We start from the raw sequence: 24,448 nt of genomic DNA, 5'->3' as shown, positions 1-24,448 counted from the left end.
CCACAAAGAACTCCTCTTCTTGGCCACAACCCATAAACCCCCTCCTCTTCAATTTAAATATAAATATGGAGCATGAGGAGCCGTTTTGACAGCCGAAGTAAGACAAGAGCCTGTTCTCAAACCAAGAGAGAAGAGTAAGAGGGAGAGGGGTAAGAGAAGCGCAAGGAAGGAAATTCTTGTAGCAAAGACAAGGAGCATACTTTGTCGGCTTTTGGACTCGAATCCCGTCTCTTCTACTTTCACTTCCCTATAGAATCGAGACTCTACTCGATTTTCTCTTAATTTCTAATAATTGTTGTCTCCATCAATCCAATTGTGACGACCCAAAGCTCTATAGTCGAAATCTTCTCTACAATCTTGTGATTAAAGACCATGGCCCCAAAGATGAAATTTATGAAGGTCATGAAGGGGGGAGCTGCCAATAACATTACGGGTGTGACCACTACAAATGGAATAGCAAGTACTAGGATTACAAACGAAGCTGCAAATACCATCAACCAAGCGCTCATCATAAATCTGCAAGTAGAATATTTGATTATTAATATAAATATTAAAGGAAACAAATAGATCATCATCCTATGGATTGGTAACAAAAAGCTGCATTCATAGAATAGGACTTTCTTTAAATCTCATGCATAAAATAAAAAGAAAGTAATCTTAGAGAAATTCTTAACTCTAAATTCCAAGGAATAATTTGGGTTTGTACGAGATGCACCAAGAATAAGGTGTAAGGAAGATATAGCACTTCCTAAAAGATTTGAAATTTTGATTTGTATTGAACTAACAGAACCTTTGACTGAAAAACACAGACGCTAATTCTTTGAAAAAAAGTCTTGATATGAAATTGTTAAAAACACTTTTCATAATAAAACTAACCAAGGATTTTGAATTTTGGTAGACAAGGACCCACATAACTTTGTTAAGAAAAAGAAAAAGATCATCACATGAGTTGCTCTCAAAAATAGAATTCTAGAAAGAACAAACTCTTGTCCAAATTTAACCCGAGCTAGATCCCAAGGGGAGAGTAATCTAAGAAGACTATTGGAAAGTATTGCCACTTACGCTAAGCTAGCCATGATATTATTATTTTAGAAAAAAGGTTTGTCTTGGAAACAAATTTGTTAAAAGTTTGTGTATTATGCATTTGAAGTAAGATTTTTTTGATTGTAAGTTATGTATTAATCTTTCCTAAAATTATCAAGCTAAAAGATGGATAATCGAGTATAGATCGCCAATTGAGGCAGTATTCCGATGAGCACAAAACTCTAACACTGAGGCAGCATTCTCTAATGGTGCTAGACCTCCCCAATGCCAATGTGAATAAAACATACTCCAATAGGGTTTTTGTTTTGGCATTAGTGAGTATAGACCAATCACGGTGCAAAAGGTCTTATCGTAGGGAACTCTAGTTGGCACGAGGAGGTGAGGATACTAGGGGGTTGTGGTCACAAACTCCTTAGACTTACAAAGTGTCAATTACCTTTCGAACCCAGATGGAATTGAACTTAGTGAGAATAATACCCTTGGGTTGACATTACATCCAGACAGGATTGAAAACATTATAAAAATATATTTTTCTTAAAAGAAACTATTGAGAAGGAATTGCTTTACATTGTTTTTGTGTCGTGAAATAAAGGCGTATAACAAATTTATGTCAAGAGATAATCAAAGAAGCTATTTTTATATGTCGAATCTAAAGTGGTAGGTAATTGTGAAAATACATGGATCTAGAGCATGGCTATGGTGGTTCAAAGACGGTAAGAAGACTCATGTAGACATAGACTTAGATGCTGATTGTCACACAAGTGAATTAGGTTTCAAGATTGAGACTTGAACTCATAAACACAATCTTGTGTGTGGACAATGACACAGACACTTTACTAGAAAGAAAAGAGTACTATCATTGCATTAAGAAAAGGAAGCAAGTACAATGCTTTATAGGAAAGTAGGAAACTGCAGTAGGCACCACTGTGCATATGGGATAGGTAAGCCTACATGTCCTTGGCCCTGAAGCTCCATACAAAGAGGCTGTCAGTGAATGTGATTGCTGAATCTCAACACCCCTCCTCAATCACAACTAGAAAGGCACAAAGTGTGTAGAGGCTGTAATGAGAACCACCTGCAAAGTGTGGGCACACCACAAACACGGTAGACACCAAAGGCTGTCGCAGAAAAGGCTAAGTGTGGGCACCAAAACATGATGGACATACAGAGGCTATAATAGAGGCCTCACAAAGTGTACAGGGACTGTAGTGCTAGGTTACATGAGGAGTTTACAAAGCTTATGACAAGAAGCATTAGGGCAAGGAAATACAAGGCTTTTAAAACAGTCTATCAGAGTAATGAGAGTAGAAGGACTGATGAGGATTGTCCTTCCAATCCTGGTGGTCTTCATCTTCATCTTCATCTTCATCTTTTGGTCCATGGTCTTCTTCTTCTTTCACAGTTGCAAGATAGGCCTTTTGGGACCTCTTCCTAGCATGACAAAACTTCTCAGTGTGTCTGGTCCTTTTGTAGAAGTCACAGAAGAGCGGTTCCTTTTTACCTTTGTATCTGTTGTTTACATATAACATTTGTTCATCCTTTGAAGTGCTAGGATCTTCTTTGCTTTTAAGTTTCTTTTCTTCCTCTAATAGAGAGGCTTTAATATCAACAAGTTGAGGATCAGGCATATTGATTAGAGTGGTTGATACATTATCATAGGCAAGAGGCAGACTTTTTAACAAGACACCAATACAAACATCTTCATCCATTTTTAGCTTTATCCTTGCAAGTTGAGTAAGCAGGATTTCCATGTAGTTAAGATGGGATGCCAGGGATGTATGAGGCTTCATATCAAGTCGGAAAAATTCAATCAATAGACCATACTTAGACGACTTTGACTGTGCACCAAATAAGGTATCCAATTTGTCCCAAGTGTCATGGGACGTGTCACAGGCATCCACATGATGGATGTAGCTGCCATCCAATTCTAGCTTAATGATGGCTTGTGCCTTGTCATCATTCTTCTACCAAGTAACTGTAAGGTCTGCATCTCGAGGTTTCTTTTCTTTGCCATTTGTGATGGCCCAGAGACCCTTCTTTCTTCATATTAATGACTAACTAGATCACTGAAATCATCGTGTAAGTAGAGAACCAACTAAGCTCATCTTGATCAATAGAATTGATATTCTAGGAAGTAACCCTCATCATAAGGATATCTAGACCTTCCCACTAAAATATCAAAATATGGATATACATGCCATAACTCCAACCGATGGGGTCTGCCTAGTTACCAGAGATCCATGGGTAATAAGTTGAAATAATTTTTGACAAAGGATCCACCAATTGGGCTCCTTGTTGCAATAAGCTCTAAGTATATCTTTAATAACTTGATTGACCCGTTCTATCTGACCATCAGTTTGGGGATGGTAAGCAGTACTAAAGTAGAGCTGGGTTTCTAGAGCTTCGAACAAACTCTTCCAAAAATTTGATGTGAAGAGAGAATCACAATCGCTGATGATTCTTTGGGGTAATCCACATAATCTGAAAATTTCCTTAATGAAAAGCGTGGTGATATCAAAAGCCTTGTAATTGGTTTTTACATGAAGTCTATGCTGATATATTCTCATTTCATTTGAGGGATGTTAAGTGGTTGGAGCTTTCTTGACAACTTGATACATTCGACCCTAATTTGTTGGCAGTTTAGGCATTTGCTAACATACTTGAGTACATCACCCTTGAATCTTTCCTAATAGAAGCTTCTTTTGACTATATTAAGAGTCTTAGCATATCCAAGATGACTCGAAAATGGAGATTGCGAGCTTCTCAGATTATTTTCTTCTTGAGTTCTTGGCTTGCAGGAATACATAGTCTTGTCTTGAAATAGGCAAGCTCCTCGCTTATGGAAAAATCTTGATACTTAGACTTGAGTTTTGGACTTGAATCCTTAATGGAAATTTCTCTTAACATTCTTTGATAGCTTGGATCCTTTACTACTTCTTCTTTGGCCATTTCTATGATAGGGTTATTGGGCACATTGAAATTATTGTAGCAAGAGTTTCTGCCCTAGAGGATTCCTCTAGGATTAGAGTATTAAGAAATGATTTATGGCTTAGGGCATCTACAATCACATTTTCTTTGCCTGGTCTATATTTGATTTCAAAGTCAAATTTCCGCAAGATCTCAATCCATTAGTGTTGTCTCATATTGAGGTTTGGTTGCGTAAAAATCCACTTCATGATTTTATGATCAATGACTAAGGAAAACTTGTTACCAAGTAGATAATGTCTCCATAATTTGAAGGCGTGAATTACAACAAGTAATTCTAGATCATGTGTGGCATAGTTTCTTTCATGGATCTTTAATTTCCTTGAAGCATAGGCTACTGGATGTCCTTCTTACATAAGCACACAAACCAACGCAAGAGAGCTCATGTCAATTATGACTTCGAACTCCTTGCTTAGGTTAGGTAGCCTTAAAATAGGGGCATTTACCAAACTATGCTTTTTCTTTTCAAAGCTGGATTGTTCAGTGAACATCCATATAATGGAGACCTCCTTCTTGAGAAGGTCAGTGAGAGGCACAACGATCAAAGCATAGTCTTTAATGAAAACTCTATACCAACCTATCAACCCTAGAAGGCTTCGCACTTCTTTGACCATTGTTAGGGGTGGCCAATCTTGTACATCTTGGACCTTGGCAAGATCCATTGAAATGCCATTTGCTTATAATATGAATCCTAGATATTCAGTCTGCTTTTTGAAGAAGGCACATTTATTCTTTTTAGCATACATCTTGTGGGTTCTCATTGTTTCAAGAACTATTCATAGCTATGGTCCATGGTTTTCTTCATTCTTGGAATATGTTAAGATATCATCAAAGAAGAGGAGGAGAAAATCGTCAAGGTAGGGTCTAAAAATGTCTTGCATCAACCTGTTGAAGGTGGTAGAAGCATTCGTTAATCCAAATGACATCACAATAAATTCATAATGATTGTACCTTGTGTTAAAAGGAGTCTTAGGGATATCTTCCTCTTTGATTCTTATTTCATAATAGTGTGATCTGAGGTCGATCTTTGAAAAGATATTTTCTTCTTGGAATCGGTTAAGCAACTCATCTATCCTCGAAATTTGGATATTTGTTTTTCAATATCACTTGGTTCAATCCACGATAATCAATACAAAGGTAGAGTGTTCCGTCTTTCTTTTTCTAAAATAGTGCCGAGGCTCCCCATGGTGAATTACTTGGCCAAATGTATCATTGGTCTAATAGCTTTTAAAATTATTCTTTTAGCTCAATGGCTTCAAGAATTGACATCCGATAGGGCCACTTAGCGACGAGGGCAGCGCCTGGAATGAGTTGGATTTTGTGATCTACTTCTCTTGTCAGTGCAAGCTCTGTCAGGTCTTTTGGAAAAACATCTACATAATCTCCTAGCCAAGATGGTTGGTCCTTGGCTTCACTATTCTGCTCAGCCTTGTTGAGCTTAATTAGATAGATAGGTAATCCTTTCTTTAGCCCTTTTACTATACGTGAAGCTCTAGCCAGTTGAACCTTAGGATTCCTTGCTTTTCCCTGAATGGTTACTTGTTCTCCTTTTGAGTTTTGAAATGTAATTTGACTCTTTTCGCAATTGATATAGGCATTATTTGGAATTAATCAATCCATACCTAGCAGGCATTCATAATCCCCAAGGTTCATAATATGAAAACTCATTTTGAAATAATTGCCACCCAAGCCAAATTTTACCTTGCTAGTTTGCTATGTTGAAAGAACTTCTTTAACATTTCTAACTCCACAAGCAATCTAGGTGTAGGAGTAGTGTTTATGCCTAGCCTTTTTGCACAATTTGGTGATATGAAAGAGTGGATGCTTCCACAATTGATTAGAATTCAAAAGGGTTTACCTTGATAATTTGCTGGTGTCTGGATTATTGAAATTTGGCAATTTGGACCCTTCTTACTGAAAGTGGCGTGTACTCTTGATCTTTCCATATCAGATTGCATCGTAGGATCTTTATCGTTACTGAACTCTTTTGAGTTTATTCCAACAACTTTGCCCCTAGCAGCTTTGTTGGGCACTGCCTCTTGAAATGTCTTGGTTCCTTGCAATAGAAACACCTTGGAGCCTCATTGTCTTTTCCTGTGGGTAAAATGTTTCCCATTGTGTTTGACTTGGCTCTCTTTGCCATGTTTGGTTGATACTATCCTTAGGATCTTTTTGCATATCCTTGGAAGTTGCCCTTATTCTAACAATTTTTGTTCCAAATTTTTGCATTTCTTGGCCTCTGTTCCATCTCCTGAACTATTGGGCCTGCTTGAATCAGTGCATCTTGTAAATGTTATGGTCTCATTGATTCAAGGCACGTATTTAGGGGCTTATTTAGGCCATTCCAAAATTTGGATACTTGCTATGAAACATCCATCGTAGGTGTATAGTTTAGAAATGTTAGAAATTTGGAGTAGTAAGCTTTTAGGCTTAACTATTTTAAGTTGAAAAATTCATTCATCTTCTCGGCTTGATACGTGGGTGGAAGGTATCTCCCAACAAAACATCCTTAAGCTTGTCCCAGGTGATAGTGATTTTAGATATTCTTTGGTCATTGCATCACTGTTTCCACCAAAGACGGGCATCTCTTGTGAGTTTTAGTTTCGTGATCATTGCTTGATTTGACGTTGCAGTCCTCGCAGCAATGGAATAGTCTTCCATAGATTCTATCCATGTTTCTACCTCGGTTGGAATATCCTTTCCTTTACCAAGAAAATTTTAAGTGGCTTGTATTGCTTGAGAAGAAATTTCTTCTCTTGAGCTTCTGTAATATTGAGGTTTGAGGTGACTTCCCAGGGATTTAAGCAATTTTCATGATCAAATTTTTCTCAAATATTAATATTCAAAAAGATGTTAACTTGCTTAGTCTATCTCATTAATTTAGGAAGGGAATTTTGTACTACTCAGTCTTTCTAATAATATCCACCCTTAGTTGAATTTGCCTACAATGCATCATACCATCAAAGCATTCAAATGACTCATTTTCAGGCATTGTATGGGCAAGGTTGTCTAACACCACTAAATTTTTTTGATCCTATTCTACGGGTAGAAGTATCTAAGAAAATACTTGAAGAAACAAGAACGCATTTTCAAAGAAGGTGATATGGTTTTTATTCGAGTTCACCCAAAGAAAAGTTTATTATCTCTAGGATAATTCAAGAAGCTAAGTCCCAAGTATTGTGAGCCATATAAGGTGCTAAAGTGTCTAGGACCCAATGCTTACAAGATGCAACTCCCTGACAACTTGAAAGTGCATAATGTATTTCATGTCAGTCTACTGAAAGCCTATGTTCCCAACCCTAACCATGTACTTAACAACCAACAAATTATGATGTCAAGTCAAGGAGTCCTCGAACTTCAACCAGAAAAGATACTTGACATGCGAGAGAAGACTCTAAGAAGCAAAACCCTTAGGGAGTGTCTCATCCAGTGGAAAGACTACCCTGAAGAGGATGCCACTTGGGTTAATGAAAAATCACCATGTAACCAATATCCCCAGTTTCATTCGACATGAGGACATCTCGATTCCTCTAAGGGGAAGAGGATGTGATCTTTTGACTTTTATTTCTTATTTTCTCAATTTCTCATAATTAGGATTTGAGAGTTTAGACCATTAGAAAGCAGAGTCTCGAATAAAATGATCCATATTTCATAATTCGGCACCTTCCATGAGACCGATAAAATTTGCAAACATCTTTTTACAAAAATTGCCATACGCACGATGGTCATGACTCATAATTCAGAAGGCTAAGTAGATTTAAAACTTGGGAGACTAAGGAAGAAAGAAAGAAGAAAAAAGCTTTAAGCTTTAATAAAAAGCTTATTATGAAGGAGTCAACAAATCAAGCTGCCGCCCCCCCCCCCCCCCCCGCTTTTTCATTTAAAAAAAATGGTGCATCCTTTCCAATTTGGGAGAAATCGATAAACATGGAAAAACACATGAATTCTCCTTCCCAATCTCATCATGAGACTCCAGCAATCTCCCCCTTTTCTCAATTTGACAAGAGGCTTAGATTGGAGCAAGATCACCCGAGAGCCAAGTGAATCAGTCATGGCATCTTTGGCAGCCTCTCTGGACCTCAAAGATCAAATCACTAGCATCATATTGCATCTTAAAAGCTTCCAGATAGCTAGATTGGCAAGATGCCCTCCACAAAGAACTCCTCTTCTTGGCCAACCCCCTCCTCTTCAATTTAACTATAAATATGGGGCATGAGGAGCTATTGGGAGGCAGCACGAACTAAGAGAAGAGACTCTTCTCAAACCAAGAGAGAAGAGTAAGAGGGAGAGAGGTAAGAGGAGCACGAGGAAGGGAATTCTTGCCATCACAAAGACAAGGAGCATACTCTATCGGCTCTTGGACTCGAATCCCAGCTCTTCTACTTTCACTTCCTTATAGAATCGAGACTCTACTCAATTTTCTCTCAATTTCTAGTAATCATCATCTCCGCCAATCCAATTGTGATGAACCAAAGATCTATTTTCAAAATTTTCTCTACAATCTCATGATTAAAGACCATGGCCTTGAAAAAGAAAATTATGAAGGCCGCAAAGGCAGGAGTTGCCAATAACACTACAGGTGTGACCATTATAAATGGAATGGCGAGTACTGGAATTACAAATGAAGCTGCAAATACCATCAACCAAGCACTCATCATAAATCCCCAGGTATCATATTTGATTATTAATTTAAATATTAAAGGCAACAAATAGATAATCATCCTATGGGTTGTTATCAAAAGATTGCATTCGTAGAATAGGACTTTCTTTAAATCTCCTACATAAAATATAAAGAAAGTAATCCTAGAGAAATTCTTAACTACAAATTCCAAGGAATAATTTGGGTTTGTACGAGGTGCACCAGGAATAAGGTGCAAGGAAGATACATCGCTTCTTAAAAAAGTTAAAATTTTGATTTGTATTGAACTAACGGAACCTCTAATTGATAAACACTAATACTTATTCTCTGAAAAAAAAAAGAGATGAAATTGTTAAAAATACTTTTCGTAACAAAACTAACCAAGGATTTTGAATTATTGCTAGACAAGGACCCATTGAACTTTGTTAAAAAAAAAGAAAAAGATCATTATGGGAGTTACTCTCAAAAATAGAAGTCTAGGAAGAATAAACTTTTATTTACATTTAACCCACACTAAATCCCAAGGGGAGAGTAATCTGAAAGGATTATTGGAAGGTATTGCCACTTACGCTAAGTTAGCCATGATATATTTTTTTAGAAAAAATGTTTGCCTTTGAAACAAATTCGTTAAAAGTTTGTGTACTATGCATTTGAAGTAAGATGGTTGTGATTGTAAGTTAGGTACTGATCTTTTCCAAAATCATCGAGCTAAAAGATGGATAATCAGGTACAGATCACCAATCGAGGCAATATTTCGATGAGCACAGAACGCCAACTGAGGCAGTGTTCTCTGATGGTGCTAGACCTCTCCAATGCCACCATGAATAAAACTACTCCAAGGGGTTTTTGTTTTCGCATTAGTGAGTATAGACCAATAACGGCACAAAAGGTCTTATCGTAGGGAACTCTAGTTGGCATGAGGAGGTGAGGATACTAGGGGGATCTAGTCACAAACTCCTTAGACTCTTACAAACTGTCAATTACCCTTCGAACCCAGATAATATTTTGGAAGTTCCAATACTAGTCTAGGAACTGAACTTGGTGAGAATAATACCTTCAGGTCGACATTACATCCAAACACAATAGAAAACATTGTAAAAATATATTTTTCTTAAAGGAACTATTGAGAAGGAATTGCTTTACATTGTTTTTGTGTTGTGAAATAAGGGTGTGTAATGAATTTGTGTCAAGAGATAATCAAAGAAGCAATTTTTATGCGTCGAACCTAAAGTGGTAGATAATTAGGTAATTAAAAATACTCCATCGAGGGAACTAGGAGGATGGATCCTCGACAGGTCTAGACCTACGGTTGGGTGGACTCGGTAAGCCAATAGCTTTTCTCAAAAGGAAAATTTTGCATTCATAAATAGGTAAATGAATGACCGCTAGATATTAGGAAACTTGACTTGCATCATTTTAGGGGGTTGGAATTGGATTTTTTCCCATGGACAGAAGGGTCGAGGTGCCACACTCCCCTTCGTCTCCCATTCTCTTTAAACCAAGTGCAATGCAAGTTCGCTAAACTTTGAGTAATCCTATAAGAAGTGGAAACTCGAATTATTGACACTAAATCGACCATTAGTAGGTTGTTTGACCCATACTAGGAACCTAAAACTCAGGTCAATCCTCATGGGAATGGCCAGAACTTCCACTATGGGGTAGACTCGAGTGAGCTTAGATCGCAAACTCTGAGGTATTTCATGGAAGCCCGGATGGCATTGTCTAGGATATCTCTTGATGGGCTACTAAGAGCATGCCAGTGAGAAAGCAGCTCGGGCAGGCACATCACAAACTTGAACTACTTTTGGGTGGCTAATACCTCTCAAAGAATACAAAATTTAATTTTGAATTGAACTATGAGGTTGTAGCCAATGATGTGTTCAACATCCCTACAATATCTCATGATCAATGGATTCCTCCATTGAAATTATATTATCTTTAGGATATGCTAGGGTTTGGTATAAAAGGTGGGGATGTAACATGTGAAGGATCTTTTTGCCATTTCAAGAATACAAGATTGAGGGATCCTTCGTCCCACCTATCATAGGGGTGTGTACCTATGTCCACCATAGCAAGAGGTGAGTATCTTATTGCAACATTCATCTTTGATTCTCAGCCATTCATGGCAATAAATTTTCATGCCTAGCCACCTTGGCTATGGTTTCTTTGGCATATTTGGTGTATTCTTGTATTTTTCAGTTAGTTTGTTTGCTATGAGAATTGTCTCTTTTACATTGGTATAAGAGCATGGACTTTGATCCATGTGAAGTGTCATGTTCTTGGAGAATTTAGTCATTGTGATAGGAACCAATTAATTGGAGCACCAAGATTTGGTCACATGGTTTGGTACAGTTCAAACCGTGACTAGTCAGAGTTCTCTGCAACAAGTGGGGACTAATTTTGAAGGATTTTTGAAGAAGATCTTGAGGAAGATGGAGGTTCTTGCCCGAAATAGCAAGACGTGGTCAAATGGAGGTCCATTTTGAAGGCTTTTGGCCCTAACTGAAGTCTAAGTGAGGTTACTGTGGTTAAACTGAGATTACTTTTTGGGATAGTTTCTCTTCTTTTTCCTTTCAAGCTTCTCTCCAAGAATCCATGGAGTCACTTGCTAAAATCTTCTTTTAAGATCTATTTCCTCCTGAAGGGACATCATAGCCTGATTCTTGGTGCCAAGGGCTCCAGATTGAGTAGCATCTTACTCACTTTTCATGATTGTGATCAGCCAGGACAGCAAGCTGAATCAGTGCATTTTGCACTAAATTTCCTGCTCTACTTCTCCCTGTTCCCAGCAGTCAAAGGCATTACCTATGGCTTGAGCAAATAGTAATCATCAACCTCTGAGTTTCTATTCTAATATACTCAGCTGAAGGTCATTCTCTTGAGCATTCTTGAGCTCTCAAACCCTCGCTATGGCAGATTTCAGGATAGTTGTGAATTTCTTGAAATTTCTTCAAAGAACCAAAGAGCTTTTACTCTAACAAGTATTCTGGAGCTTCCTCAACACTCAAGGGACCAACATTGAAGCCTTTTTGGACGTGAAGCTTCAAAATATGGTGGCTATGGAGTCAAAACAAGGAAGCAAGCTTCAAGAATCCAATTATTGGATTATCTTCTTCAATTTCATGGGGCTTTTGTGCTCTACAACTCCAAGAAGGTTTGATTGAAGCTATTCCATCAAGAATCGGTCTACATTTGGGCATTTCATCAAGATTGATAACATTTTCACTCTCTTGAATGCTTGAGTGTATGGTATCTTCATCAATTCTTGATTCTACCAAGAATTTGGATTCTTCAAGGCTCAAAGCATCTTCTCCTACAAGCATTATGGATATTTCTTCAAGCATTGGATTCTCTTGAATCATTGGAGCTCTCTATTGGAAGTAATGCCTATGTTACATGGAAGCAACCATTATGGGACAAATTTTTGCTTAAAGTTGGGCCTATACCTTTCAATTTTGGATCAATTCGATTATGGATTTTATGGAGTATTGATCGATTGTGGTTCATCTACCATTCTTCAACAACAATCAAGGGGTAATTCTTGTTCACTACTCTTAATTCCCCTATTAATCCACTTGTTCAAGCCTTCCAATTGCTGAAAGGGAAGAAATTAAGAGTAAATCATTGATGTCATGATCATATAGTACCTTACCTAGGGCTGATTGATGTAGTTTACTGATTTCTAGCTCTGTCCATTCATAAATTGATGCCCAAATGATTGCATAGAGTGATTCATTACTCATATTTTGTGCCTAACTTGTACTTGACTTGGTTGAGCTAACATTGATGCTTAGGACCAAAAAATGCCAATGAAAATGGTAAGTGGGATATTGTAAAAGTAGTGAGTCACTACCAAGGGTATTTCCCTATCCATAGCTCTTTCAATTTTAGCAAATTTTCCCATTTCCCACTTGCATTTCATCAAAGAATCAAAGGCTTTTTCTGTCTATGCATAGCATCACTATTTTCTTAGCCTAGAATGTAATTGCCATGTCGATACCCGTGAGGAAAAGTGGATGCCATGTGAGTTGGGAAGACAAAAGAGAGGTGACCCTCCCTTCCTGATTATGACCCTAATGGGGTGCACAACCCGGCACGGGAGGAACTTTGCACACCTCCCATAGTCTCGGAGTCCACATACTTTTCAAGTTTAGATGCAAGTGTAGGTACATCCATTTGACAGTGATTAGCAGAGACATTTCAATTACATTAGGGAATTATAGGTGTTAGAAGTTCTATTGGCACAAACAAAAACATGGCATTTCATACTCTCTTGATACCTACAACAGTTTTCACAAGTTTATACAGCAGGTACCCACTATTTACAAGTCATTCTTGAGCCCTACAAGTGCCCCACTACCCTCTCCAAGTACATACATGGGTTTCCTTACACAGGGAACTCCTACAGGTCCAAACAGGGCACTTACAAGTTGTTGACATGTTGGAGGAAATTCCAGGACAGCAATAAATATCTTATTACAAAAAATTCTGTATATATCCATAATTGGAGCTTGATAGCTTGGATAGATGGCATAATAAGCTTCTATTTGAATCTATAAATTCATCGATCTAACATCTATAGCTCAAGATATTTCAGTTTTAGTGACAGTGGGTACAGTTGGACAACACTTGGATAGCATAACAGGGACTCACTGTTTGTCAGTAATTCACCTAAGACTTTCATCTCAAGTTGAAATCTCTTCAAATATGGTATATCCCTACATCATAAGGTTTCTTTGGAGCTATTACATATTGATATTGAAGCAATACTTTGAGGGATACTGTTGAGTGTTGAAATGACTTGTTTTTTGGCTGATTTTTGTTGTTTTTGAGAGCTGAATGGTTGATTTTATGAGATGATTGATTGGTTTGGAAGTGGTTTGAGAGTGTTTTGGATGATATTGATTGTGTTTTGGAAGTTCATGATGTTTATTAGTGGAGATATGAGGTTTGGTGAGGATATGATGTATTATTGATGGAGAGAGAGAGAGAGAGAGAGTCAGAGATAGTCAATTCTACTAAACAGAGTGATTGTATAGGAGAGATTGAGAGAGAAGACTATGAAGATATTGAAGATGAATACTATGTGATGTAATTCCATTCAAAGATAGTGTATTCCTTTGCTTTCTTTGTTATATTGATGGATTCTATGAAGATATTGAAGAATATGGTTGATTCTATCAAATCCGTGGGAGATCTACATGATGCTGCATGAAGATTTGTTGTGCCTGGTGTTCTTTTCTTCATTGTGATCATATGAAACATAATAAAAAAGCTTGTTGATGTTACAAGATAGATTTTCTTGCAAGATAATTCCCTTTTCCTTGGTGTTCCTATTGGGGCTCCATGTTTTTGGTGCGCAGCCGAGGAATCTTGCCATCAACAAGCACCAGAAGAGGCTGAAAATGAAGGAATTGGCATTGCCAAGAAGAGAAAAATTCAATGGATGTTTGTAAAGTTCCTTCTTCCACTGAAGAGTTGGAATTTCTCATAATCAAAGCCACTTTCCATAAGAAGTTCATCCCATAATGGCAGAAACACATCACCATCATGATGCATGCTCTATGTGGTGGATAGTTTCCTCTTCATGTTGAAGCAGCAGAAACTTGCATCTTGGTGGCAAACTGTTTGGGAATAAATTGAAGAGCAGAAACAGAGAGAATGACCATCCATGGAAGATTTGGCATTCATTGAGAAGTTTCCAGACAACATCAAGTGGGAGATTGTGAAGAAGCTTCAGGAGTCTTGGTCTGTAGAGGTTCACAAAGACAAGAAGGAAAAGAGTTGGAATTTGTTCGTAGATGCTCAACAGCAAGATACGTGGGATGCTTGGTGCACTGATAATCTTCTGTTTGTTCAATTGGCAACCCACTGGAAGTTGGTAGACAGAGTGTTTTTCACAACATACATTGTTGAAACCATCAGAAGCTGGCATTACTATGATGATGGCACCACCACAATGCTCAGACGTATGCATTTTGACACCTTCAGAACCGAATACCTTCCTCTGTGCGGTGGCATGAAAGAAGAATTCAGAGACGTTGAAAAGGAAGAAGTAGAAGAAATGTTGGTAAGACAGTCCTCCAGAGACTGAAGCCTTCTATTAACCCTCTGTGGAGCACTAACAACATAGTGGAGCCAACCCCCTGATGAATGATGCAATAAAGAGGCAAGCGTTAGAACGAGTCCAGAGGTACGTGAAAAGAGAGAAAGCAAAAATCAAGGCTGAGAACGAGCTCGCAGCAGAAGCCGCCTTTGACGCCCTTGCGGAACTCTTTACAGAAGTCCCAATGGCACATCAAGCCCTTCCTCCTCCTGCCTGCTGGAGGTCCACTTCCAAGCCAGATCCGTCCTAGAAATATTGATGATAGGCCAGCGAATGTAGTTCCATTGCCAGTTTTTAAGGGAGAGTACAATGAAGACCCCGATCTTCACGTAGCAGAGTTTATGGTGGCATGTGTGGCTAACAATGCCAGAACCCCTGAGCATTGGTTGGCAATATCCCCCGCCACTTTCAAGGGCGTGGCGTTTCAGTGGTATGAGAGACAAGCAGCAGGAACTTTTGGCACATGGGACGACCTGAAGTTGGCCTTCCTCACTAAATTCAGGCGTGAAGGTTTTGAAGAGCGGATGCGAGAGGAATTTATGAATTTAAGTCAGTCCTCTGGAGAAAGAGTAGAAGCTTATGTCTCACGAATGGAATGCATCCTGAAGAGATGGACTAACCATAATCTAGATGATGGCATTCAGAAGGGAGCGTTTCTCAAAGGATTACAACTAGAAGTCCGTAAGTTTGTGGAGCTGCAAAGACCAGCCACACTGCAAGCTGCAATAGAAGGTGCAAGACTGTACGATGAAGTGGAAGCTAGATTGGCAATGAATCCAGGAAGAGGAGTCCTACCTCCTCTGATGCCAAGAATGATGTACCCACCAAATGCAGTCCCAGGGACTGTTCCCTACCCCTACCAACAGATGCCCCCAGTATCACAGTACAGTGTACCAAATCCACAGTGGCCATAATCAATGCCTCAAATGATGGTTCAACCACAACAACACTAGTCCCAATCAATTTTCCCAATGCCAAATTAGTAGCAACAGTGGAACCCTACCAACTGGAGCCAACAGCCAACAGTTCAAACAGGAGCTCTGAATCAGAATCAGAGCAGAGATCCCTCTGCACCAGCCCAACCTGTTTATGCAGTGATTACAGAGACTCCTCAAAACTCTCCTGCCAGTGCCTCAGGAGGAGAAAGCTTGAAGGATTATTTATCCAACTTAGTTGCAAGTATCAAAAAGGAGTTGATGGATGTGATTACAGAGCAGCTACAGATGCTGAAAGTGAATACCGCTAGCATATCCAACGTTGCAGGAGTAGGAAGAGATGTGATGTGGTCAAATACTTGGTGTGGTAAGTGTCATCAAGCAGGCCATTTAGCCACTGAATATACACGAAAACCAACAATCCCTGGAGCCTTCTGTTCCTACTATTTACGGAAGGACCATACAGAGGATATTTGCTCTCTGAAGGAGATGCATGATAGGAGAAGAAAGGAAGAAGACGCAAGATTCAACTTGTTGGAATCCAAAATGACAACACAGGATATTGGACCCAAGCCTAGAGAGTTTGGTCCTAATTTCGGTCCCAGAAGATTTCCATCCCAAAGTTACAGAGGAAGACAGTCTGGTGGTGGTCAGAGACCAGAAGTGGAGTGTTACAGATGCGGAGAAAAGGGACACATTTCACCAAATTGTCCAAATCCCCGAAGGTCAGTGGATTACAAGCCCTTATGCAGTCGTTGCAAAGGAGAAGGCCACACTACAAAAGACTGTCCAAGCCCAGTCCCAGTGAAAAACAGTGCTACTGATAATCCGGCCAATGCCCAAGAGCCTACCTCCAATTTAGTGGAATTGGAAGTTGCTGCCATCATGCGTGCAAAGAAGAAGGAACCACCTATCTAGAAAGAAAACAATCCTCCTGCCAGAACAGTGAAGTTCAATCTTCCACCAGAAGAACAGAACATAACAGAGCGTGACAGTGCCGTACAGAGCACTACAGTGCCACAAAGAGTTACAGAGACAGTTCCAGAGACGGGACTAGAGGTCCAGGAAATAGAAGAGGAGGAAGTGCCACAAGTGGCAGAAGAAGTCCCCAAGATGCCCCTGTTGGAAGAACAAAGGAAAATGAAAATGGGTGTTGCCCCATTCCCTAACCGGTTAGAGAAGCCAGTGGATCCTATTAAGGAATACGATCTAGTTAGAGATCTAGATACCTTTAAACCAAACCTCACATTCCGACAATTATTGATGTTGTCTCCCAGTTGCCGAAAAAGGTTCAAAAGTATACTGACAAGAAGATGTGGATTAAGGATTACTCCCTTAACAGCAAAACAAAGTCCAATAAAGCTCCGGAGCCTGTAAAAGAAGTGAACATGGCTAACGCCTTCCTAGATCCGGGTACCCCAGAGACTAGTGTGTGGATAGAAGGCTGCTTTATTGCAAATGCACTGATTGATGGAGGTTCATCAGTGAACATTATGACGGATGTGACAATGAAGGATCTAGGCCTACAAGGTGTGCAACCAACCCAATGGCTCATCAGACTGGCGGATCAGAGCAGAATCAAGCCTTTGGGCATTCTCCCATATGTGAAGACTACAGTGGCTGGAAAAGATTATTGGCTAACCTATCTGGTGGTGAAGCCAAACTCTTACGGTACATCCTACCCTCTGTTACTGGGCAGACCATGGCTTTTAGATTCTAGAGCAAGGACGGATTGGTTCAAAGGAACCTTGACCTTGGGAAGAGGACCCAATAAAGTGGTGTTGAAGTTATATGGTTCTCAAAAAGGACATGGATCCACCTCCTTGGAATTATCTTTTGACTCCCCTAATGAGGCTACAGATGGAACATACGAAGATGTTGTCAAACAGATCCTTCCCAAGAAAACAATGACACGTTCCTTAACAGTGGATACTGTAAGCCGATTTCCAAAAGATGCAAAGCCATTATCAATGGGTGAATACTTCTTGCCTGAACTAGGAACGATTTCCGAAATCACTTCTGACAGTGAGATAGAAGCATGGATGTACTGCTCTCCCTGTTACATGGCCATAGCAGAGCCAGAGACAGAGGCAGAAGATGAAACAGAGAACCTGTTCTTCTCTTACAGAGCTCCTACAGAGACAGAGACAGAAACAGAGACAGAGACAGAAGCAGAGACAGAAGCAGAGACAGAGACAGAGACAGAAGAGGAGGGAGATGATATAGAAGAAAAAGATTATGAAAGCAAGATGGAAGAGCCTATCCCACCCGAAGAGGATACATATAAAGAAGAAGTTCCAGAAGCATCAGAAGCAGACGAGCTCATGCTGTGGGACAGAATGGAGATGGTACCATTTGGTCTGGTAAATGGATCTTCTCATATGCAAAATCTTTATAAGAAATGGATAAATAAGACTAAGCCGTCTTTCAGCAGTGGCTTTTGCCACCCTCACCCATCCTTGCCAAAGAAAGATGATGATGATGCACCGTGCCAACAAGCACTAGTCCCACAAACCCAACAGAAATCAGAGGGTCCCTGTTATATGACGTTCCTGGATGTGTCATCAGAAGATGAGTCTTCAAGCCAAGAGGTAATTAATCTTGAAACCAAACCCGAAACGGCCCTAATCCCATTTCAACATCTTAAGGAGCAACCTAAGTCTCCACCAATAGAAGAAGTTGGGTCTAGTGGGACATCAAAAGATGACACCACTCCCTTGAAGGAGTCAGATCTGTATACAAAAGCAGTTCGCGGGACCTTCATTCGTGAACTAGAAGGTGAAAGGCAGTTAACCTTTGTGGATGCAGATGGCACTGAACGCCATTTGAGGTGGGTAGCAGCCTCCTAGAAGAGGAGTTGTCAACCTTGTATAACTTGTTGAAAGAAAATTTGGACGTGTTTGCATGGTCCTACAAAGACCTAAAGGGGATTGATCCCACAATATGTCAGCATCATATTGACTTGGAGCCTGATGCCAAGCCAGTACGGCAACGACAGATACGAATGAACCCGAATTATTCCACATTGGTAAAAGAAGAGCTGCTGAAGCTTCTGGAAGCCTAGTTCATCTATCCAGTGGCAAATAGTGAATGGGTTTCACCCATCGTGGCCGTACCCAAGAAGAATGGAAAATTGCGAATATGTGTTGACTTCCGAAAGCTCAATTCTAAGACGAAGAAGGATCACTTCCCGATTCCTTTCACAGAACAACTGTTGGACACAGTGGCCGGACATGAGCTTTATTCCCTTCTGGATGGATTCAGCAAATACAACCAAGTGCAGATAGCAGAAGAAGACCAATCCAAAACAACCTTCACCACAGAATGGGGGACCTACGCTTATCGAGTGATGCCGTTTGGGCTTTGCAATGCCCCTGCCACTTTCCAGCGGGTCATGATGGCCGCCTTCCAAAATCATCTGCATGACTTTATTGAGGTATATTTGGATGACTTCTGTGTCTATTGTTTGATCCGTGAACATTGGGGACATTTGGAACAATGCTTTGACCGATGCCGGGAGTATGGGATTTCCCTTAACCCCGACAAATGCATCTTTGGGGTCTCTTTTGGAGTTCTGTTGGGCCACATTGTCTCTACACAAGGGATATCAACAGACCCTGCAAAGATAAAAAAGATTGCAGCTCTGACAGCACCCACCAACCTCAAATAGCTGAGGGGATTCCTAGGCCATGTGGGTTACTACAGAAGGTTCATAGCTCATTTCGCAACAAAGGAAACCTCCTTGCACAAGCTTCTAAGGAAAGATGCAGAGTTTATTTGGACGGAAGAATGTGATAAAGCCTTCAACACTCTGAAGCAGTGTCTGATTGAGGCACCCATTCTACAACCTCCTGATTGGATGAAGGAGTTCCATGTACATACTGATGCATCTATTGAAGGCTTAGGCACAGTTCTCTGCCAGAAGGGCTCCTCGAAGCTGGATCAACCGATCTATTATGCAAGCCGAAAAGTCACTGATAGGGAACGGAACTATACAGTGACAGAGCTGGAGTGCTTGGCAATGGTGTTTGCACTGGAAAAGTTCCGCCACTACCTCCTATCTACCCACTTTAAATTTTATGTGGATCATGGGGCCCTATCCTTCCTGATGAACAAAGCAGATGTGAAAGGTCGAATGATGAGATGGCTCCTTCTATTCCAAGAGTTCGACTTTGAGGTAATTACCAAACCTGGTCGTTCCCATGTTCTGACTGATCATCTGTCGCGTATCCCACAAACTGCATACGCGGAGCAGGATGATCCAGACCTCCCTGATGCTTCCCTATTCTTGGTAGAAACTATAACTCCCTGGTATGCAGACATTGCCAATCTGTTGGCAACCCAACAGTGCCCTCCTAGCATTTCTAGTCGGGAAAGGAAGAAGCTTATGTTAGAATCCGCCCCCTACACCCTGCTAGGCGGTGCACTATACAATAAAGGCAAAGATGAAGTGCTTAGAAGATGTGTTGCAGGAGATGAGATTGGGATTGTTTTGAAGGCTTGCCATGACGAGCCATGTGGGGGCCACTTTGCAGGAGAAGCTATAGCTTGGAAGGCTCTGCTAGCAGGATACTGGTGGCCTACCATTCACAAGGATGCCTATGATTACTGTAAAAGATGTGATGCTTGTCAGAGAATGGGCAAACCCACGAAGACAAGTGCCATGCCATTGTAGCCTATTCTTCCCTTGAAGCCTTTTGAGAAGTGGGGCATCGACTTCGTAGGTCCAATCGATCCTCTCACCAGAAGGAAACAGAACCGATACATCCTCGTATGTACGGATTATGTTACAAAGTGGTATGAAGCTAAAGCCCTAAAGTGGGACGATGGTAACAGCGTGGCCCTGTTCATGTACGAGAATATCATCACCCGTTTTGGCAGTCCCTTAGAATTGGTAAGTGACAGAGGTACTCATTTCCTTAACAAAGTCATGGAAGAGTTGACAGAGTTGTATAAGATCCGCCATCGCAAGTCCACTCCTTACTACCCCAGAGCCAACGGCCAAGTCGAAGTCATGAATCGCATCCTCTGCTCGATCCTGACAAGAACAATTGCCGCACATTGTCGTGATTGGGACGATCGACTTACAGAGGCCCTCTGGGCATACAGAACCTCCCATAAAGCAGCAACAGGATAGACACCCTTCCAGCTGGTGTATGGTACAGAAGCTGTTTTCCCTGTTGAACTGGAATTACCCTCTTTGAGAGTGGCTATCAAAGAGCGTTTGGGGGACGATGATTCATTGCAACGCCGTCTCATGCACTTGGAATGTTTGGACGAAACTCGCAGGATGGCTCTACAGTGCATGGAAGCCACGCAAGCTCGACGCAAGGCTTACCATGACAACTTCATCAAGCACAAGGAGTTCAAAGAAGGTGATTTGGTCCTAGCCTATGATTCCCAATTTGGCAAGTTTCCTGGCAAGCTCCAACAACGGTTTGGATGGGCCCATATAAGAAGTACTTTCCTCCTTGGGGATCTTGACAATCATGGTCACCTGATCTTTTCCCTCGTTGGCGTGGCACTGTACTTCTTATGATACTACTTCTGATAGCCGTTCTTCAGCCACTCCTGATGAGGTGGACACAACCCTCTGTCCCCTCAACCCTACCTTCCAGCCGTGATCTCTTATCCTCTATTTTTCACCAGCAACAGTGGCAAGGTTGGTTCTGATACATGGCTTGCTTAATTCGAAGAGAAAGAAAAGAAAAGAAAAAAAAAAGGAAAAAATACATATCTGTTATGGGAGAAAAGGACTTAGGTCCCTGTCATGCCGACCTATTCTTCGAGAAAAGGTGGAAATACCCTCGGGAATAGGGGAAAACAAAGACAAAAAAAAGGGAAAAAAAAGAGAAAAACAAATCTGTTATGGGAGAAAAGGAAGCAATTCCCTGTCATAGCAGGCCTCGTTCCAAGAAAAGGTGGCAAACACCCTTAGGCGAGAAGCTGGCTGTCGAAAAGGTGGCAACACCCAGCAGTCTAGAAAGTGGAATCATCAATTGATATTTCCAGGATCTAATTCCGAAGCTGCCTCCCTTGGTACGCTGTGTTTTGGGTCTCTCTACAGAGCGTCTAACTGTCCTCTCGCAGATGACATGTTCCTATCCAACACAATGTTCGATTTGATGGCTACCTCCCTGGGTATGCCTCTTTAACAACTGATGACGTGATCTTCATCGACAAACAATCGAGTGATGCGAGCTTTCATCCTAACCGGATGGGGAAGTGAGTATGGTTGCCCTCTGTAACTATCAACAGAGAGTGAGACAAAGGGTGGGGCGAGAGACCAGTCTTTTCCCTTCAAATCAAATGAGAGGTGAGTAGTGTGAATGGAGTGTTGCATGCACGGGATGGGCCTCTCAATGCACAAAGCACAATTTGTTTCTGTGCACTGCACTATGAGGCTCCCTGGCCTTCCTTCTCGCACCGTATGCCGGCACAGGGCGGGATGCACAGTTGCACCATCGAATGCGCACAAGGCATACAATCCTTGCACAAGTGACTGTGAGGATTACATCAATGGGTTTCAGGAAAAGGTTGCCCTCCTGTATCTATCAACCGAGCGTGAGACAGAGGGTGGGCTGAGTGTGACTGGAGTTTCTTCAATCAATTACCGAGAGGTGAGATTGAGGGACGTTACAATACTTGGCGTAAGGTATGTTCCCGTTTCCCTATGCACCCACGGAATGGGTCTCTGCCTCATCACAGGACACGTCACCCTGTTCTGTACACTGCACTGTAAGGCTCCCTTGCCTTCCTCCTTGCACTTATACCAAATGGGTTTGACGCACTAATGCACCATCAACTGTGCACCCTGGCATACTCCCTCTGTACCATCCCCTTGTCGATTTCTAAACTGGATACGAGATATGGGTTTTCAATCATTCTTCCTCGAGTGATATTAGTCATGGGGTGAGTGACAGTTCTTTCATTTCATTTGAGTGATTGTGAGTTGAGTGCAACATCCCTCATCATCGACGAATTTCCTGCTATTCCTTCAACCAGCTACCTCCCTGGGTGCTACTGTGTGGTCCTTGCCATGAAGGACGTGTGCCGAGAAGATGCCTTGGTACCTCCAGCCGACAACGACACAGGAAGTGCCATTGACAATCAACCTTGATTCTCTACAACATGGGCCAAGTTTTTCTAACCCTACACTCGGTTTCTTAGTGACGTTCATGTTTTAAGTATGGGGACATTAGTGGATGGTCTATGGTGTGGTTCTAGGTCCCTGTTGTTCGGTTACCCCTATCCGTTAAGGTTTTAAGTGTGTGGACGCGTCCCTGCGCGTCTACATTGCATACCCTTCTGCATATGCCTCAACTTGCTAATGCCTCTATGCCATGACTTGCTTTTACCCTAATGGGGTCCCTTCCCAATCACTCGTTTATGTTCCACCCACCCTTGGGGCTGTTCCCTTGCAGTTCTTCTTCATTCCCTGATTTTGAGGTCCTGTCATGTGAACGCACCCTACGTTCATCGAAGTCCAAATCCAATCTTATAGCCATGTTCCTCCCTTTGAACTGGCCATTTTTCCTTTTTACCAACCCCTATTTCTGTGCACGGTTTTCGAGTTATTAATTTTTGAAGTATTTTACGTAAATTAGCTGATTTTTCATATGAATGCGCTTTGCTTGCTTCGGAACCATGATCTGACGTTATAGCCCTGACAAAAAATTTCTCCTTGACATTTTTCCTTTTTACTCCGTGTCATTTCGATGCACGGTTTGTCCAATATTAATTTTCCGGTTTTTCGAGACTTTTTCCTGCGTCTTTTTGATATTTTTCCATGTGAACCTGCCCTGTTTGCATCGGAATTCCAGTTTGATTTGACAGCCGTGTCCTCCGTGCCTTCCCCCACCTTTTTCCTTTTTCCTCCACCCTCTTTCGCCTTCTGGATTTATTATTATTAATTTTTAAATGTGTTTTCGGGTGTATTTTTGGCGTTTTTCACATGTGAACCCCTCCTACTTCCACCGGAACTGCGGTTTAACATGACAACCCTGTGCCATCCCTTCATGCGGACATTTTTCCTTCTTACTACATGTCATTCTGGTGAACGGTTCGTCAAATATTAATTTCCGATCCCATTTTTGGGTTTTTTTGGGGTTTTCCCACGTGAACGTGTCTTATCTCAGTCGGAACTATGTTTTGATGTGATAGGATTTTCGGCCACGTCTTTTTGCATATTTTTCCTTTTTCCTACACCTCGTTCCGATGCACGGATCTTTCGATATTAATTTTTAATTGCGTTTTTGGACCCGTTTTTTGTGTTTTTGCACGTGACCGTCCTTTACCCCCCCCGAAAACTCCCGTTGCACATTTTCCCTGTCTTCCCCTTGCCATTCTACCCACTTTTTGTTTTTATGCCATTTCGTTTTGACGTCCGGATTGGGAGATATTAAATTTTCTTTATTTTTATGTGTTTTTACGTGCCCCGTCCCGCGCATGAACGCGCCCCTTTTCAATTTTACGCGTCTTAACGCGCCCCGGTCCCATCCGCGTGCCTCGTCCCCGCATCCGGGCGCCCTTTCAATCCTGTCACGGCAAATTTTTTTTACCCCCACCCCGCGCACGCGCGCGGGACGGGGGGTACGCCTCCTTTTTGGGCCCACTAACCCTACCCCTATCCCCTAACCCTAACCCGCCCACTAACCCTAACCCGCTCACTAACCCTACCCCTATCCCCTACCCCGCCCACTACCCCTCACCCTTTCCCCTACCCCGTCCCTCCCCACC

This window comes from Lygodium microphyllum, chromosome 24 (genome assembly GCF_053477565.2).
Source record: "Lygodium microphyllum isolate KBCC chromosome 24, Lygodium_microphyllum_v1.1.10, whole genome shotgun sequence".
Taxonomy (NCBI): Eukaryota; Viridiplantae; Streptophyta; class Polypodiopsida; order Schizaeales; family Lygodiaceae; genus Lygodium; species Lygodium microphyllum.
This window is presented reverse-complemented; position numbering follows the sequence as displayed.